This window comes from Bombina bombina, chromosome 7 (assembly GCF_027579735.1).
Source record: "Bombina bombina isolate aBomBom1 chromosome 7, aBomBom1.pri, whole genome shotgun sequence".
In the NCBI taxonomy this organism is placed as follows: domain Eukaryota; kingdom Metazoa; phylum Chordata; class Amphibia; order Anura; family Bombinatoridae; genus Bombina; species Bombina bombina.
The window spans coordinates 256,563,016-256,577,151 of NC_069505.1; the positions used below are offsets into that span (position 1 = coordinate 256,563,016).

The following is a 14,136-nucleotide window of genomic DNA, read 5'->3' on the forward strand; positions in this document are numbered from 1 at the left end:
CATGCCTAACGTCAGTCATTCCCTCCTAACCCGATCCCATGATTGAACAATCACGTAATTTAAATTTTTACTCATTTGTTTACATCAAAACTTTGTTCCGATGTAGACAAATAAGTACTGTCAGGAAAGGGTTAAACAAAGAGCATGTTTGTGCACAACTCGTGATTGGCTGGTAAAGACAACTCCTTCTTCGCTACTAGTAGACTGTAACATGCCTCTCCAAGTCCCCATTCAATGAAGCAAAAGGGGCGTTATTCAGAAAAAAGGAACTTTTTCTACAAACCAGAAAAGTTACATTGGCTATACTATTGCTAGAGACCCAGAAAAAGGGAGGCTGTAATATCTACTAGACCCAGAGATAGGAAGGCTGGTATATGGTTAGAGACCAGAAATTGTGCTGATGCTGACAGACCCTACTAGACCTGACAGAAGGGGGTCACGCCATTAGCCGTAAAAGGGACAGTCTAGGCATGATTCAGATAGAGCATGCAATTTTTATAACGACTTTCAATTTTACTTTTATTATCAAATTTGCTTTGTTCTCTTTTGTATTCTTTGTTTAAAACTAAGCCTTGATAGGCTCATATGCTAATTACACGTCTTAGCTCAACGCATTTTTGTAGCTTTTAAAAGCTAGACAGCGCTAGTTTATGCGTGCCTTATAGATGACATTGATTAATTATGAGTCAGCACTGATTGGCTAAAATGCAAGTCTATCGAAAGAACTGAAATAAGGGAGCTGTCAAAAGATGCTTAGATACAAGGTAATCACAGAGGTACAAAGTATATTAATATAACTGAGATAAGGGGCAGTCTGCAGAGGGTTAGATACAAGGTAATCACAGAGGTAAAAAGTGTATTAATATAACTGAGATAAGGAGCAGTCTGCAGAGGCTTAGATACAAGGTAATCACAGAGGTAAAAAGTATATTAATATAACTGAGATAAGGGGCAGTCTGCAGAGGCTTAGATACAAGGTAATCACAGAGGTAAAAAGTATATTAATATAACTGAGATAAGAAGCAGTCTTCAGAGGCTTAGATACAAGGAAATCACAGAGGTCAAAAGTATATTAATATCGCTGAGATAAGGAGCAGTCTGCAGAGGCTTAGATACAAGGTAATCACAGAGGTAAAAAAAAGTATATTAATATAACTGAGATAAGGGGGCAGTCTGCAGAGGCTTAGATACAAGGTAATCACAGAGGTAAAAAGTATATTAATATAACTGAGATAAGGGGCAGTCTTCAGAGTCTTAGATACAAGGTAATCACAGAGGTAAAAAATATATTAATATAACTGAGATAAGGGGCAGTCTTCAGAGGCTTAGATACAAGGTAATCACAGAGGTAAAAATATATTAATATAACTGAGATAAGGGGCAGTCTGCAGAGGATTAGATACAAGGTAATCACAGAGGTAAAAAGTATATTAATATAACTGAGATAAGGGGCAGTCTGAAGAGGCTTAGATACAAGGTAATCACAGAGGTAAAAAGTGTATTCATATAACTGTGTTGCTTATGCAAAACTGAGGAGTGGGTAATAAAGGGATTATCTATCTTTTTAAAATTCTCGAGTAGACTGTCCCTTTAACTATTCCAGGAAACAACACAGCACTTTTTTTTTATAAATCATGCAGCTGTACTGTTGGAAATTGCTATTTAAAAACTACATGGATGTGTGTTGTACACTAGGGCGGACTGAGAGGTTGGGCAAAAAGGACCTGGCATGTAGGGCGCCCACTAGTGGTATTGCCACCGGCTAAATGTTGTGTCACCCTTTATGCCCTCGCTAGTCATCCTGAAGCTGCTGGTGTTGTGCTGCCTTTGCTCACAGACAGCTAAATGAGCTTGTGCAGTGGTGACTTAGCTGCGCTTGCAGTTGTGACTGTGGGGGCGGCAGCAGGGAGGCAAATGTAAGTATTGGAAATGGGAAGACACAGTGAGTCCCTTCCCCCTTGGTCTAAAGATCAGCGGCAGAGCTGACAGTTGTGAAATGGGGTGAGCTAGAGTGGGGTGACAGCTGTGCTTGCTGCAACTACGCAGTTAAAGGCACAGTTTACTTTAAACATTTTATTGTTTAAAAAGATAGAAGATTGTGTTAGTGCGCTCTCACGTAAAGGTAAGTATTAACCCCTTAAAGGGACAGTCAACTCCAAAAATGTTATTGTTTAAAAGATAGATAATCCCTTTATTACCCATTCCCCAGTTTTTCATAACCAACACAGTTATATTAATATACATATTACCTCTGTGATAACCTTGTATCTAAGCCTCTGCAGACTGCCCCTTATCTCAGTTATATTAATATACTTTTTACCTCTGTGATTGCCTTGTATCCAAGCCTCTGCAAACTGCCCTCTGATCACATTACTTTTTATTTATTATCTATTGACTTGCATTTTAGCCAATTAGTACTGTGTCCTGCACAACTCCAAAGGCGTCAGCACAATGTTATCTACATGGTTCATATAGATTAGTCTCCATGTGATAAGAGGCTGTCTGCAATGGCTAATAAACAGGCAGAAATTTAGAGGTTTAAATGTTATAAAGTATATTAATATAACAATGTTGGTTATGCAAAACTGGTGAATGGGTAGTAAAGGGATTATCTATATTTTTTAAAAATAACAATGTTGGTGTTAACTGTCCTTTAAGAGCAAGAGGAGTAGGGATCATGTACACAAACCTGTAGTGGGGCCCTGGGCCTATAAGGAGGGTCTGTTGCAAGACACTGGAGCGTGGGGGGCCCTGTGTCTATAAGGGGGGTCTGTTGCAGGACACTGGAGCCTGAGGGCCCTGTGCCTATAAGGAGGGTCTTTTGCAAGACAGTGGAGCGTGTGCAGGCCCTGTGCCTATAAGGAGGGTCTTTTGCAAGACAGTGGAGCGTGTGCAGGCCCTGTGCCTATAAGGGGAATCTGTTGCGGGACACTGGAGTATGGGGGCCCTGTACCTTTAAGGGGGGTCTGTTGCAGGACACTGGAGCAGGTGGGCCCTGTGCCTATAAGGGGGTCTGTTGCGGGACACTGGAGCATGGAGCCTTGTGCCTATAAGGGGGGTCTTTTGCGGGACACTGGAGCGTGGGGGCCCTGTGCCTATAAGGAGGGTCTGTTGCAGGACACTGAAGCATGAGAGCTCTGTGCCTATAAGGGGGGTCTGTTGCAGGACACTGGAGCCTGAGGGCCCTGTGGCTATAAGGGGGGTCTATTGCAGGACCAGGGCCGCCATCAGGGGTGACTCCTGTCAGGGGCCCAATGAGCCAGGGGGGCCCCATGAGGCAAGAACTAAAAAAAAAAATTTTATTTTTTTTTTTTTTTTAATTTGGGCAGCCACCAGTGGGTACTACAGCAGAGTGCTAATTGAGCATGAGAAATGTTATTACAAGGAGTAAAGTATTATCATTTGAGAGGATTTCTTAGTGTGCACTAAACCACTATGCACAGTGTGAGACAGACTTGGCACTTTGTACAGTGTGTACCTGAGTCAGACGGCAGATCACTTTCATTTGCAGAGGAGGTAGTACTTACTTAGCAAATGTTTTTTATTTCTTTGTGCAATTTTGGATTGTAACTTCAGTGTGGTAGTAGTTGTTTGGTGGGGCTAGGGGTCCATAAAAACACATTTTTTTTAGCAGCAGTGTATTTATGATTATTTGACAATGCTGTAGAAATTCTATATTTAAAACCATGCAGAAATGTTTCCTCCTCAATACACAAATGGTAGATGCATTACATTCCAGTTTACTGCCCCTTTATGCAAGGACTTTCCAGATGCAAGGAGGCATTTTATCTAAGATTTTTACATCTGCATACAATTTTATACTCTCAGACTAAGATTGCTCAGTGTTTGAAATGAGACAGGTTAACTTAAAACTGTTCAGTTTACACTACAGCTGACTTAATTTTGAAATACATATCAATAAGCCTAAATCCTGCATTTAACCAGATCTAATGGTATGAGTACCACAGCTTATTGTCCCACCAAGACAATATAGAGTACAGCATTTTCAAAATCCATAAGTACAGCTGACAGCTGGGAATATTTGTACACTATATTTGAAGTGGTGCTCTTGGTTGGGGAAAATGGGGAAAAAACAAACATATGTCAACCTTTTAAAGGTACTTTTCTTCATCTAGCCATCTACCCAGCTCATTAATGTACAATTTTGAATTCACAGAATTATTTTTGTTTGCACATTTACAAATATGATTCTTTAAAAAGTGATCTATTAATTTCTATAATTCTTTTATCATGCATGTCGCACACTGTTGATTTAGGGGATGCAAGGTACATAAATGTTTCCTCCTGTGAGTGTTTCTGTGGGTGTCTGTGTTTATATATTTGTACTTTGGTTTGTTTCTCTAGGAGTGTGTATGCATTTTTTATCTGTGGGTCTCTCTGTGAGGGTGGGTGTGTATGTATTTGTGCATTTTTCTGTGGATGTCTGTGAGGGTGTGTGCATATGTCTTTGAGCTTTTTCTGTGGGTGTCTCTTTGAGGGTGTGTGTATGTTTGTCTTTGTGCATTTTCTCTGGATGCCTCTGTGAGGGTGGGTGTGTATGTCTGTGTTTTCTGTGGATGTCTCTGTGAGGGTGTGTGTGTGTGTGTATGTATGTATGTGTTTTCTGTGGATGTCTCTGTAAGGGTGTGTGTTTTATGTGGGTGTCCCTGTGAGGGTGTGTGTATGTCTTTGTGTGATTTCTGTGGATGTCTCAGTGAGAGTGTGTGTATGTATGTCTTTCTGTGTTTTTTATGTGGTTGTCTCTCTGTGTGTGTATGTCTTTGTGTGTTTTCTGTGGGTGTCTCTGTGTGTGTGTGTATGTCTTTGTGTGTTTTCTGAGGCTGTCTCTGTTGGTGTTTCCTTGGGTGTATGTGCAAGTTTGAGTTTGTGTGGGTGTGTCCATTGTTTGTTCCTTTTTAAGACATTTTGACCTTACTACTATCTATTCACATCTTTCTACAGACTTTGAGACTAACAAGACCTTTCCGGAAGTAACCAATCCACCATTTAACCTTTAAATTATTGTTTAGGCAGTTCAGGGCCCTTCATTTCAGCCACTGCATGCTGTTGTCATAATTTAGTTGTCATCTTCCTTTACAAAAAGATAATCAGAACTCATATTTTGTTTTCTAAATCTCCTTTTTTTTTACAAAACTGTAGTTTACCTCATTACTTGTCAGGTCAATGTAAACAAGTGCTGAGTGTCTGTTTGGGTGTCTGTGTCTGAGTGTGTTTCTTTGCGTGTTTGCTAGAGTGTCTATATGTGAATCCTTATGTGTGAGTGTGTTTGTGTGTTTCAGTGTACGAGTGTGTCTGTGTGTGTGTGTATGTCACTACCTTTACAACATTTCCAAGTTTAAATAGACAATTAAAAATAAAGTGCATATACGTTTTAGTCACTTGGTCAAAAATTGCACATGTAAAAGGAAGGGGGGGGGGGGGCCCTGATCAATGGATGAGTCAGGGGCCCCAAAATTTCTAGTGGCGGCCCTGTGCAGGACACTGGAACCTGAGGGCCCTGTGCCTATAAGGGGGGTCTGTTGCAGGACACTGGAGCATGCGGGCCCTGTGCCTATAAGGAGGGTCTGTTGCAGGACACTGGAGCCTGATGGCCCTGTGCCCATAAGAGGGGTCTGTTGCAGGACACTGGAGCCTGAGGGCCCTGTGCCTATAAGGGGGGTCTGTTGCAGGACACTGGAGCCTGAGGGCCCTGTGCCTATAAGGGGGGTCTGTTACAGGACACTGGAGCATGTGGGCCCTGTGCCTATAAGGAGGGTCTGTTGCAGGACACTGGAGCCTGAGGGCTCTGTGCCTATAAGGGGGGTCTGTTGCAGGACACTGGAGCATGCGGGCCCTGTGCCTATAAGGGGGGTCTGTTGCAGGACACTGGAGCATGCAGGCCCTGTGCCTATAAGGGGGGCCTGTTGCGGGACACTGGAGCATGGGGGCACTGTGCCTATAAGGAGGGTCTGTTGCAGGACACTGGAGCATGGTGGCCTTGTGCCTATAAGGGGGGTCTGTTGCAGGACACTGGAGCATGGGAGCTCTGTGCCTATAAAGAGGGTCTGTTGCAAGACAGTACAGTGTGGGGGCCCTGTGCCTATAAGGAGGGTCTGTTGCAGGACACTGAAGCGTGGGAGCTCTGTGCCCATAAGGGGGATCTGTTGCAGGACACTGGAGCGTGGGGGCCTTGTGCCTATAAGGGGGGTCTGTTGCAGGACACTGGAGCGTGGGGGCCTTGTGCCTATAAGGGGGGTCTGTTGCAGGACACTGGAGCGTGGGAGCTCTGTGCCTATAAGGGGCGTCTGTTGCAGGACACTGGAGCATGGGAGCTATGTGCCTATAAGGAGGGTCTGTTGCAGGACACTGAAGCGTGGGAGCTCTGTGCCCATAAGGGGGATCTGTTGCAGGACACTGGAGTGTGGGGGCCTTGTGCCTATAAGGGGGGTCTGTTGCAGGACACTGGAGTGTGGGGGGCCCAGTGCCTATAAGATGGGTCTGTTGCAAGACACTGGAGCGTGGGGGGCCCAGTGCCTATAAGGGGGGTCTGTTGCAAGACACTGGAGCATGGGGGCCTTGTGCCTATAAGGGTGGTCTGTTGCAGGACACTGGAGCGTGGGAGCTCTGTGCCTATAAGGGGGGTCTGTTGCAGGACACTGGAGCGTGGGGGGCCCAGTGCCTATAAGGGGGGTCTGTTGCAGGACACTGGAGCATGGGGGCCTTGTGCCTATAAGGGGGGTCTGTTGCAGGACACTGGAGCGTGGGAGCTCTGTGCTTATAAGGGGGGTCTGTTGCAAGACAGTAGAGCGTGGGAGCTCTGTGCCTATAAGGAGGGTCTGTTGCAGGACACTGGAGTGTGGGGGGCCCTGTGCCTATAAGGAGGTTATGTTGCAGGACACTGAAGCATAGGAGCTCTGTGCTTATAAGGGGGGTCTGTTGCAAGACAGTAGAGCGTGGGAGCTCTATAAGGGGGGTCTGTTGCAGGACACTGGAGCCTGAGGGCCCTGTGGCTATAAGGGGGGTCTATTGCAGGACACTGGAACATGAGGGCCCTGTGCCTATAAGGGGGGTCTGTTGCAGGACACTGGAGCATGCGGGCCCTGTGCCTATAAGGAGGGTCTGTTGCAGGACACTGGAGCCTGAGGGCCCTGTGCCTATAAGGGGGGTCTGTTGCAGGACACTGGAGCGTGGGGGCCCTGTGCCTATAAGGAGGGTCTGTTGCAGGACACTGGAGCGTGGCGGCCTTGTGCCTATAAGGGGGGTCTGTTGCAGGACACTGGAGCATGGGAGCTCTGTGACTATAAAGAGGGTCTGTTGCAGGACACTGAAGCGTGGGAGCTCTGTGCCCATAAGGGGGATCTGTTGCAGGACACTGGAGCGTGGGAGCCCTGTGCCTATAAGGGGGATCTGTTGCAGGACACTGGAGCGTGGGGGCCCTGTGCCTATAAGGAGGGTCTGTTGCAGGACACTGGAGCGTGGGAGCTCTGTGCCTATAAGGTGGATCTGTTGCAGGACACTGGAGCGTGGCGGCCTTGTGCCTATAAGGGGGGTCTGTTGCAGGACACTGGAGCATGGGAGCTCTGTGCCTATAAGGAGGGTCTGTTGCAAGACAGTACAGCATGGGGGCCCTGTGCCTATAAGGAGGGTCTGTTGCAGGACACTGGAGCGTGGGAGCTCTGTGCCCATAAGGGGGATCTGTTGCAGGACACTGGAGTGTGGGGGCCTTGTGCCTATAAGGGGGGTCTGTTGCAGGACACTGGATCGTGGGGGGCCCAGTGCCTATAAGGGGGGTCTGTTGCAAGACACTGGAGCGTGGGGGCCTTGTGCCTATAAGGGGGGTCTGTTGCAGGACACTGGAGCGTGGGAGCTCTGTGCCTATAAGGGGGGTCTGTTGCAGGGCACTGGAGCGTGGGGGTCCAGTGCCTATAAGGAGGGTCTGTTGCAGGAAACTGGAGCGTGAGAACTCTGTGCCTATAAGGGGGTCTGTTGCAGGACACTGGAGCGTGGGAGCTCTGTGCCTATAAGGAGGGTCTGTTGCAGGACACTGGAGTGAGGGGGGCCCTGTGCCTATAAGGAGGGTCTGTTGCAGGACACTGAAGCATGTGAGCTCTGTGCTTATAAGGGGGGTCTGTTGCAAGACAGTAGAGCGTGGGAGCTCTGTGCCTATAAGGGGGGTCTGTTGCAGGACACTGGAGCGTGGGAAATCTGTGCCTATAAGGAGGGTCTGTTGCAGGACACTGGAGCGTGGGAAATCTGTGCGTATAAGGAGGGTCTGTTGCAGGACACTGGAGTGTGGGGGGCCCTGTGCCTATAAGGAGGGTCTGTTGCAGGACACTGAAGCATGGGAGCTCTGTACTTATAAGGGGGGTCTGTTGCAAGACAGTAGAGCGTGGGAGCTCTGTGCCTATAAGGGGGGTCTGTTGCAGGACACTGGAGCGTGGGAAATCTGTGCCTATAAGGAGGGTCTGTTGCAGGACACTGGAGTGTGGGGGGCCCTGTGCCTATAAGGAGGGTCTGTTGCAGGACACTGAAGCATGGGAGCTCTGTACTTATAAGGGGGGTCTGTTGCAAGACAGTAGAGCGTGGGAGCTCTGTGCCTATATGGGGGTCTGTTGCAGGACACTGGAGCGTGCGGGCCCTGTGCCTATAAGGGGGGTCTGTTGCAGGACACTGGAGCATGCGGCCCTGTGCCTATAAGGGGGGTCTGTTGCAGGACACTGGAGCGTGGGGGCCCTAGGGAGGCAGGGTGAGTGAGAAGGATGGGCAGGTAGTAGTGGGTCCCTCCCTATTTCTTGCCCAGGTTGGTCTCAGTCTGCCCCTGCTTGTCCAAACAATTCTGCTGCTGAAGAACTTTATTGTATGCAGTGGGCTAAAGAAACGCAACATGCGGCACACGCAGAACTTGTATTTACACGTGTTGTATAGAGTGATTCACTATCTGTGCACCAAGAAACAACAGTTGCATAGAACTACATAAAACCTGTAAGAATAAATTAATAAAAGTTCTGGATGTCAAACAAAGATACAAATTATTACACATTATTAAATATAATTAGACACTATTAATATTTCATACAGTTTTCAAGCTACAAACTTGCAAATGCAACAGCACTAACCTTTGTATGTTTTGTTTTACTACACAAAAAAAGAAACAGTTATGTGGTTTTATGCACAGATACAAACTAATTTATACAAATATACAAGCAGCAAAATGCATGTATGGTTTAACAATATGTACATGCATCTTAGTACCCTCTACCCAGTTGTCCCTATAAATGTTACCCTGTATACCACATCTATGTTTATAGCTCTGCGGAATCTGTTGGTGCTCTACAAATAACTGATAATAATAATACTCTTAGTAATACCTTTTGCATGTGCACAGGAGACTTGCTGCAATATTTGTATTTAAAGGTAAACACATAACAGCACTATTTGCAAAGGCTAAAAAAAAGGAAGTGGAATCATTTATATCATAAGACTCAGCTGACAAACATTACACTTAGGGTTGCCACCTCGGCCATGTTTTCCTGGATACTTATGAGTTACACATGTTGCAGGGTGTGCAGAGGGAACATGAATTGCACTCCTGGACAGCACATGAATAGTGACTCTGGACAGCACAATGCATGTTCCTCCCTGCACATCCTGCAGCGTGTATAACTCATAAGTGTCCAGGAAAACATGGCCGAGGTGGTAACCCTAATTGCACTACTGTGACTAATTTCTGGAGAATGGAAGAAGTGTCTAGAGACCTATAACAGGGTGAGGTGAGATACAAATAAGCAGATCTCAGTTGATATCTTATGCTGGGGACTCAGTGGTTACTATTTGTCACACTTTATTTAGCTTATCATTTCTGATACAATAATAACAAACACATTAATGTGACCCTACCAGTAACAAAGTATCTCATTCAGTACAAGTCTAGCAGCTTTAGCTTCTGTTATAGCTACAATTGTTACAATGTATCTGCGATTAACCCCTTCCCTACCAGTGCTGCCATCTCACCTGGCACTGAGCTACTGAAGGCTTTAAAGACAAATTCCCAGACACATTAACCCTTCATAATCCCTAAGGTAGAGACCCAACCTGGTTTACAGCTCCCAAAAAGCACAGTATTTGTTGCTAGGTGACATCTGCCATTTCTCACTTCCGGCTCTGCGCTTCCTTGTCTGTCTCTGAACAAAGAAGAGGGGAGTGATGCAGTTCTTTTTTTTTTTTTTAAACAAACTTTATTGACACATATGAAACATGCAAGATCCATTTGTTTGTAAGCAGGTGTAAATGTATCAGTGCAAACTAATATATTGAATAGACGTTTAACCTTTTATTGCCGTTATGCCATTCTATTCAGTCATAATCACACCGGGCTTTAGTGCAGTTAGGACGAAATAGAACATCATAACCATTGGCTGTCCTAAAGCAAACGGCGCTTCCACGATATGATCGCGGTCTGGATGGCGTGCATAGCGTCTCAGGGACACCCCCCTGACCCGATCCTATCATTGAAATCTTGCGATCGTGTGCACAATCGCAGGATTTCAATTTGTTTACATCGGAACGTTTTTCCGATGTAGACAAATTAACCCTGTTATCAAAGGGTTAAAGGGACATGAAACCCTAAATGTTTATTTTATGATTCAGATAGAGCATACCATTTTAAACAAGTTTCAAATTTACTTATATGATCAAATTTCCTTTATTCCTTCATTCTCTTGGTATCTGTTGTTGAAGAAGCAACAATGCACTACTGGGAGCTAGCTGAACACACAGCAACCAGTCAGCAGCTAGCTCCAAGTAATACATTGCAGCTTCTGAGCCTACCTAGGTATGCTTTTTAATAAAGGGTCTGTGTTGGGAGGCAGATGGGTCACAGGTGGATAGCGGTAAGGTGACCAGATTTCCCATGTTGTAAACTCAGGATATTTCATAAATGTTCAGGAGGTGGTAAAAATAGGCGCAGGAGAATGTTTTAGCATTTGTTTGTGTGTTGCACTTACACACTGATATATCCAGCTCTGAAACTAGCTGAATACTGCAGCCTGCGGCCATATCACTTAGCAAACGCATACCGAATCCAAATACCGAATCCGAACTTTCTTCCATACCAAATAAAAGAAGGAAAGTGAAAATTATTAATATTCATGCGTGTGGGAAAGTAGTTTATTTGCAATGAAAGCCACTAATAAAAATATTGCTAAGATAAAACTATTACTGTCCTTGCTTTAAAATGAATATACTGTATTATATTATATATATGAAATCAAAGGGCAAGATTACATATGCGGCATCACCCGCAAAAGCCGACAATGCCGGTTTTGGTATCACATATACAGCGCCACATATAAATGTGGCGCTAATATTTCACCTTTCGCCTGCAATTTTTACTCCCATAAGCTAACATAGAACTGCGTCGCAAATCGGTATCACATATTCAGCACAAGGACTTACGCGGCGAAAATGGAGAAATTTTACTTTATTTTCACCTTGCCACACATAGGCAGGTGCAGCAAGACTTGTGCTGAGTATGTGAGCACCATAACCCCCTGAAAAAAGTAACAAGCACCTAACGCATGCACAATATCTATATACCTGTCAACCGTCATCACCCCACCGCAATAACTAATAAACTATATTAACCCCTAATCTGCCAACCCCCACATCTCAAAACATCTAATTAACCTAATAACCCCTAATCTGCCAACCCCCACAACGCTATATATCTAATAAAGTGATTAACCCCTAAACCGCCATCACCCCACAATGCAATATACCTTAATAAACTATTAACCCCTAATCTGCCATTCACCCATATTGCAAAGTACCTATAACAACTATTAACCCCTAAACCGCCATCCCCACCAACGCAATAAACTCAATTAACCTATTAAATCCTAATCCACCAAACCCAAACAAGTCAATAATTCTAATAAAACTATTAACCCCTAAACCGCCAAACCCACACAACACAAATAACTAATTACATTACTAAGACCCCTAACCTAACAACCCTTAACATAACACCCCCTAAATTAACCCCAATTACCTAAATTAAAAAATACTAAGTTACAAACAATTAAAATAAAAAAGCTAACATTACTTATAAATAAAAAAATAAAAAATTCTAACATTGCATAAAATAATAAACCAAATTATCAAAAATAAAAATAAATAAACCTAATACCTATGAAAATAAAAAAGCCCCCTAATCTAATGCTTAACTACCAATAGCCCTTAAAAGGGCCTTTTGTAGGGCATTGCCCGAAATCAAACAGCTCTTTTACCTTGAAAAATACTACGTCCCCCTCTAACAGTAAAAACCCCCACCCACCAAACCCCCAAAATAAAAAAAATAACACTAAAAATCCTAAGCTACCCATTGCCCCTAAAGGGGCATTTGTATGGGCATTGCCCTTTAAAGGGCATTCAGCTCTTTTACTGCCCTTAAAAAGGGCATTCCGCTCTTTTTCAAAGGCCCATTAAAACCCTGATCCCATATTTAAATGTGTACCTTGAATTAACTGTACAAGCAAGGCCGCTGCAGATCCTGACGTGATGAGGAGAGCCGTATACTGCCCAGCTGTGAAGGAGTTGCAAACACAGCCCCGTGAGGTGCTAATGAAGCGCGGCTGAGCGTAAGCCGCAAAATTTCACAAGGCACAAAAGTCACAGCACTCGTGAGGCACATGTAAATATAAAACATCGGTTTATTCAAACATGGTTAAAAATAGAGGCATAGAACAGCGGATTAACCCCTTACGCGTTTCATGCCGCAAACGGGCACTTAATCATAGGGATGGGTGTTACAACTGGACATTACCTATTTAAAGGCAAAGTAACCAATCGGAAACCCAGAAAGAATATGTAAAATACAAACAGAATAAAAACATGTTCACATGAACATCATTGTGTAATGATATGGAAACAGTTTGTAAAGCATCAAAAAACAAAGATACATGTATTTGTGTAAATATATTACAGTATATTACCATTGCGAATAGACATTTGAAAACATTTTAAAATAAATGATAATGGATGATAATATTCACAGTTGTTTTTGTGTACTTATATCTGTGACATTAGTATAAACTATTTGCTTAGAAATATATGTGTCTTGACAAAAAAGCAAATAATAATAATGATAATAATGAGATATATAATAAGAGTGATCGACAAGAGCAAATTCTCAGTAATACGCTCACCGTATATAATACATTTCTTACAAGCTTCTGATTGAAACAAATATAAACAATTGGTCTGACCTAGTACGTATGCATAAATGGTGCTATTATTATTATTATTAATAACCTGCTACCTTATAAAGAGAAGGTTTTTTTCTGCACAATATGATTATGCTGAACATAGTCATGAACACATTGTATCTTTATATGTCAACCTTAGATAAATATCAATTTAAGATGTTTGTTTTGAGGATGAACTTGCTTAAAGTATAGTGCCAAAAAAGATACCTATTATTATATGAGAATGGACAAACCTCATACAGTTGTAAAATCATTCCTTACAAATGCCACAATTTTTAATTTGAGGCTGTGTGATAAATAGTGACCCAACATTAACCAGTGGCAGAAAACAAACAGCATTGTTAATATTAATGTTAATGTTGCACATGTGCTGTGCATGCATATTGAAAAAATCATACTTAGGAAATGAAACATAAGACCTAACAGTGTTACTAAGGAACTACAATGAATTCTATTAGAGTTGATTAAAAAATCAAAAAATCAAAAATCTACGTTAGCATTAACCTATAAATAGACTCATGTCCCATTCTTTGTTTAGGCCTTCAGGAGTGATAGTTCTTAACTTATATATCCAGAACATCTCCTGTTTTGATAACAATTTGTTTCTATCTCCTCCTCTTATTGGTCTATTTACTATGTCTATGACTTTCATATTAAACTTGTTAGTCATATGCATTGTAAAATGATGTCTGGCAACTGCCGAATCCTTATTAAAGTTTTTGTGTCATTTATATGTTCTCTCATGCGGGATCTTAATTCCCTGCTAGTCTGACCTGTATACTGCATTTTGCACAAATTGCACTCCAAAAGGTACACAACATACTCGCTCCTACAGTTTGCATAAAACTTGATGTCAAAACTCTCCTGTGTG

The 14,136-nt window shown here is 43.4% G+C and overlaps 1 protein-coding gene across 3 annotated transcripts in view; it reads right to left on the bottom strand.

The window, feature by feature from the left end:
* Positions 1-10,178, bottom strand: part of LOC128666234 (uncharacterized) — a 28,334-nt gene extending 18,156 nt beyond the window's left edge. The window contains exon 1 of one of the 3 annotated variants that reach the window (XM_053720705.1): positions 10,093-10,178. The gene's annotated coding sequence lies outside the window, so the exon portion shown is untranslated. Of the gene's footprint in view, positions 1-10,011 lie in introns of all 3 variants that reach the window. The other 2 variants (XM_053720703.1, XM_053720704.1) reach the window with 2 other exon arrangements.
* Between the last annotated feature and the right edge of the window lie 3,958 nt (positions 10,179-14,136).